General features: G+C 36.6%; 1 protein-coding gene across 3 annotated transcripts in view; it reads right to left on the bottom strand.

Moving 5' to 3' along the window:
• Positions 1–6000, bottom strand: part of LOC108767727 (skp1-protein-hydroxyproline N-acetylglucosaminyltransferase-like) — a 185348-nt gene that overhangs the window by 174432 nt on the left and 4916 nt on the right. For all 3 annotated transcript variants that reach the window (XR_001940452.1, XR_001940451.1, XM_018517732.1), the window contains exon 2: positions 1505–1754. The gene's annotated coding sequence lies outside the window, so the exon portion shown is untranslated. The remainder of the gene's footprint in view (positions 1–1504; positions 1755–6000) is intronic.

Below are 6000 nucleotides of genomic sequence, written 5' to 3' on the forward strand. Positions count from 1 at the left end.
AACATAATTGACACTGATTCGCTGGATGGTCAAATACTGGTTTTTGACTAAACCGATAGAATTTAAGTGTTTGCGATATGATGAATTTTTGTTTTAGTGAGCTACTTTCTATTATTTTACAATAAGTCGTTTTTGCTTCCAACAAATTTATCTTTTAATAATTTTAATACATTTTAGATTATTAGAGTTCGTTTTTATATTATAGTTTTCGTTAATAGATGGAGGTGGCTCCCTGAAATGAATTAATTTGTAAAAAAATTTTTTGTAATTATAACATCATATTGTCTCTGAGGATGGCTCAAAAGTGAACCGAAACATGTAAGCGGATTAATTATTAATAAAATTGTTTTGTCAACCGTATTGGTTTGCACAAGAATTACCGTGCTTGATTCCTATTGCCCTGTTATATCCAACCATTTTGAATCAAAGAATTATAAGTAAAGATAGAAAATATCTTATAAAGATATGTAACCAATTTATTTTTATCTACTCATCATAATAAAAAATGCAAATAATCGAATTAGCAACAATCAAAAACTACTTCAGTATGCAAAAGCGATTTCTAGAACAAACTCATCACTGACTGCATTACATATTATAATTAGTACTAATCGATATTAGTTATTGGCTTTGAATAATAAAAAAGCAGCCTCCGTGTGGCTTGCGATAAAAACGATTTTAGAAGTCACTTTCATTCTGCACTCAGTAATAATTTTAAATTTCTTTCGCATAGTTTAATAATGGCAAAAAATCATTAAAAATTCTCATAGTTCGATATTTTTCAATTTGTATTAAATAACTAACTTAATTTGATATTTGACTATTTATGTATTTGTTAAAAAATTAATTTGCTAAACGCTTAAGTAGAATATATAAAAAACATTAAAATTACTTTTTTTTTAAGAAAAAGTCTAAACGAAATTGTATATTTATGTATATGAGAAACTCTCAAATTTTGGTTTGAATCGTATCTCAATTTTCACAATGCAGGTATTAATTTAACTTAATTTATATAAATTGTTAAAAAAATCTTAATGAACAAGGGGGTAAAACTTTGCAAATAAACACGTTCTGCGTGTGGCACGAACTACTCCTTCGCGTACAGGCGTATAAATATCCCCCCGCCTTGAAGAAAGTTGTGGCGTGATCCGGTGTGATTTCTTTCGGCGGGAAGTTAACGTTCGCCGGAAATTACAAGCGACTTTATCCGATATATCACCACGGCACCGCGGCATGCTTCGGGTAAATAATAAAAATACATTATTCAACTCCCAACTTTATAACGAAGTGCTCCGAAGTTAGCGCGGCGTTTCGCTTTACTCCGACTCAGTCACTTTGCCTCTTTGTAAGCGACTTAACCAAGTTTTTGCAAACTATCCGTCGCCGCGTCGGCGTCACCCTCTCTTCGCCCACCCCTTTCTCCGCGAAACGCCGTGAGTCGTTTCACGCGCATTGCCCGCGCAAAATATATTCTAGCTCTTGAGCTCATTTCCGTGATGCTTACCTAGCGTTGCGGGACAGCGAAGGGTACGAAGAAGCCTCGGTCCGAATCCAGTAGTTACGTGTCTCGCTGCGCAGTCCGATGCACTGGGTACACTACACACGCGATCGCGATCCCGAATTCGAACGCGAACGAAGAAATCGCGACGAGAAGAATTACGAATTCGACGCGCGTACTCACTTTGATTGAAGGACGATAAGGCTTACACGCGGATGACAACATAAATAACCAAAGAAACGATAACGATCGGGCACTGTAACAGAAAAATAAACCATTGATTAAGTCAAAACACAGAAATAAAAGACAAAAGATTACTTTCTCTTTCAGTAACACAGCTAATTAATTTTGAACAACTCCTGGTTACGTAAGTTTAAATAATTTTATTATTCCACTAGCTTTTCTTAAACCAACTTAGATTTAACTCTGCTAGCGAAATATATTTTCTGAATAACATCGTATTTAAAATAAACGAAAATTATTGTATATCGACTTTTAATTCTAGCATAAACACACATACTCTCTCTCTCTTTTTCTCTCCCCCCCCCCTGTTCTTCTTTACAATTCACATGCATAAATAATTATTTCAATGCTCTTTATTATTTTAGAATTATAAACTATTAGTAAAAATGCTTTCAGTGAAACGCGATATGATGATTCGATCCGACACAAAGCTCGATCTGATACAAAGCTTGATTCTAGTATATAGTGTTTGACTCGATACCGTTGTCGTACATTTCTATGATAAAAGGAACAATGCCGCGTACCCCGCTCTGTTACCAAGCAACAGCGCTGTCGTCTCGGCCAATACGCTACCGCCAAGCAGAATGATAAGAGCAAATTTAATAAAATCATTCCAGGCAGAGGAAGGGAGGAAAAAGGCCATACCAGAACCTCTGTGTCTCTGATACTACTCGCAGCACTCGGAGAGGGACGTCTTCTTGAGATGAAACACGGCGGAAGAAAGGGCTTGTATACATCGAAGAGGGTCGTCCGCCCTCTGTCCTGTTGCAGGTGGCTAAATTTCGCGAGAATTCCACGAACGAAGATTGCAATAAGAGCCGGGGCAACTAGTGAATTTTTCATGCCGGCGAACCGAGGCTACGAGCAAGAAGCAGCTACATCGCTTGCAGCCGTGTATTTTTTATGTACATTCTATTTTTGCTTTCCTCTCCCCTCCCTTCATCCCCAACGACTTCTACATCATTCTTCCTTCTACTACCCCCTCCGTTTTCCGCCCCTTTACTCTCACCGTCCTTTCTCGCCCTCTTTCCGGATCCTCTCCTCTTAGCTATGATCTTGGCTGTCCTCTACCGTCTTCCTCTCGCTCATGAAACTTGGGCATCGAAGGTAAAGGAAATTTAATTTAGAGCGCCCGAGGAAAAACGAAGGAGAACCAGTGAGAATCGTCGAGATGCAAAAATAAAGTTGTAAGGTCAAGCCAAGTTCTTTTACAACCGGTTGATTAAATTGCGAAAGAATAATTCAAGATGGAATGGCAGTGAATAGTCGTCAGCGCGAATGACGCAGGCGGCACGCGGCCGTTCGTAGATCGACGGAACTTTTCTAAACGAGCTTTCCTGCTTCGTTTCGTGTCGGATAAACTCTTCGTAATCGAAACACTTTAACATTCCTAAACATGATAAAATTTCGCGATAACAAATACAGAATAAATAAGAGTATAATTAATACATTTTCAACAGAAAGGAATTGATTTTGTTCTCGATAAATGTTGCACGGATATATAATTTGAAATAACAAGATTCCATTAAATTCCGTTAAATTTATTTTAATAGAACTTTTTTTTAAATAGAGAGAACCAGGTTTTATAACAGTTTTACTTTTACATGTATTTTTATATAAATCTAATAAAGGTAGTAAATGCATTATTATCAAAGTAATAAATACAATTTGCTATGATAATCTGCGCAACTATTGTCTCTAATAAATTAACAACTCTAAAATTATTGCATATAATAAGAAAATTGTATGAACCATTTGGATTATTTCAGTTCCGTGTATCAGATTCTGAATAGATAACATCGATATATGGCATATTACAGAAATGGCACAAACAGGTGTTTAAAAAGGGTTGAAACGGAAAGCTAAAAAATACGTCAAAGAACGAGCAAAAGCGGAAAGCTTTAGAATTGAAGGAAGATAGGATTTGTGAATATTTCAGGCGTGCTAGGAAGGCGCAGGGAAACGGGTGGAAAGAGGATATTTTTCGAGGCGCCTTCGTAATTGGCGAGTTGAATCATTGATTAGCTGGCAGGCAGACGGCTTATGCCGGGCCTCTGCCTTACCACCACCTCTACCAACCCCCTATCTTCCCGACTGCCACCCTACCAGTCGGTGTGGAGGGTAAGACCTAATGTAGCCTAAGATATTACTCTGCCAGATTAAAACTCGCCAAGTGGCAGAAACGGCCGTCCTCGTAATAATGCAGAAATTTAATTAGTCCGCCGACAACGTGTTTTCACACTTTCGCCATTCCGACGCGGACTTTTCCGGCCAAGCAAGCCCAATCGCGTAACAATTTCGTTAAATGATAATGAATCCTCTTGGCAAACATCGTCTTCATCCTTTATTGCATCGGCTTACAAGATCGCAACGCTTTTTTCGACAGACTAAAAAAGTTTACATAATATGAATCGCCCCAATAACAAAAATATAACTTATAAAACAGGTGGTTTCTTTAATTAGAAAATTTTGTAAATGTAATGACAGACTTCTAAGGATGTTATAAAATAATAGGTTGTATTTTATTTTTCTGTAAAAATTATATAACGCTTACAACTTTTTTAAATAGCAAAACAAAAATGCTCTGGAAAAACAATAAGCACACATTAACTAATAGATCTTTGTAGCAATCAATGTATTAATTGACTTTTCTCAAGAAAGCTTACGAGGCAAAACGTCACGATGCTAACCTTGTAATCGCCCTGAGTACGATAACGAACCTGAGTACGATAACGAATTTGATAACGTTAAAATCCCGGAACTCGATAACCGCGTTATTCCAACGCGCGGTTCTTGCGGTCCCCAGCCGAGCCGCGAAAATATTATGTTACACCTCCGAGGAATCGGGAAAAGTTTCGCGAGCGGCAGCGGCGGCGGCGAACAAAATAAGATCCGGAAGAAAGTGGAGAGGCTGGTCGTGGCGTTCAAACGAGTTGCCAAGAAGTTTCATCGAAGAATGGAAACTCTCGTCGCCCATCGTCGAACGGGGCTCTACCACAACCCTCTTCTTCTCTCGACTTCATCCCATCGTACAACCAACCGCAACCCTTCGCCTAGCGCAACAATCCGCAACGCCCCTTCGTGGCCCCCAATCGGACCGAAGTGCCACGAAATAAAACTTGTTTTCGACAGGCTGGGAATTTCATTTGCCTCCACTGTGCGTGTTCCCGCAAACGCACCAAGGACACGTCCGAGTCGCGATTCAATCAAATCGATCGGCCGTGTCTGATAGTGAATGCGCGTAGAATGTATTGGAGAACATCGCAAGAATGGCTGCTCTTTTGGGGAATTATTTTATAGGATTACGTAACGGCTACGATAAGAGGGTGACCCATCGAAGGGTCTTACAAAAAGACGGCATTATCACGTATTGAATTGTGAACAAGTCAATGGTATCGTTGATAGAAACGTATTATCTTAGAATGATCAAATTTTAAAATACCTTCCGGATTATTTTCTATTTTTCATCCGTTTTGTTACATTTTATTTAGCTTTAAATTACTTATCACATATTTGATAATTTTCATAAAATGAGAACAAAAAATGGTAATTTCATATGTTAATATCAATATTTTATACAAAATCTTAAACATGTAATAAAATATGTAAATCAGACAAATTATTAAATTAGTGAAATTAAAATAAACTCGTTGTCCTATATTCTAAATATCTAGATTTTTCTAATAATTTATCTGCACTAACATTTGCTCTTTTCCAACATATCTAATATTCTATATATATATTTTAAATTTGTACTTATTATAAAAAATATAAATTGAATTTAATATTACCAGTTACTGTTGTCTAATTCTTATATTTATTTTTTAATTTTTTTAATGAATTGTGAGTTATAAGTTTAGTATATATATATAGGGTAAAATCAGGGAATATAGCATAGGCTACTAATATGGAATAGTGGCTTATTTTTTAAACAAAGCATTGCAATCTGGCACTCGGTCCGACCAACCGTTTTGCTACAATTAACATTTATTCATTTTCGTTACGTCAGGAAATCTGGCAGCTTTGTCTAAAAAGTGTTCTCACTAACTAAAGATAAGTTTTTTTAATGCTTATATTGCACAGACGCTTTTAATAATGTTGCATGAACAATATTATGCAGATTAATTGCTATTTCAAACTTGTTTATTGCTACGGAAAGACTTTATTTGTCATATGACGATATACAGGTAATGTGGAATACATCGATTACATTATCATTAAAATAAATATTAACGTTTGAAAATATAACTTCTTTATTC

Source organism: Trachymyrmex cornetzi, unplaced genomic scaffold (assembly GCF_001594075.2).
Source record: "Trachymyrmex cornetzi isolate Tcor2-1 unplaced genomic scaffold, Tcor1.1 scaffold723, whole genome shotgun sequence".
In the NCBI taxonomy this organism is placed as follows: Eukaryota; Metazoa; Arthropoda; class Insecta; order Hymenoptera; family Formicidae; genus Trachymyrmex; species Trachymyrmex cornetzi.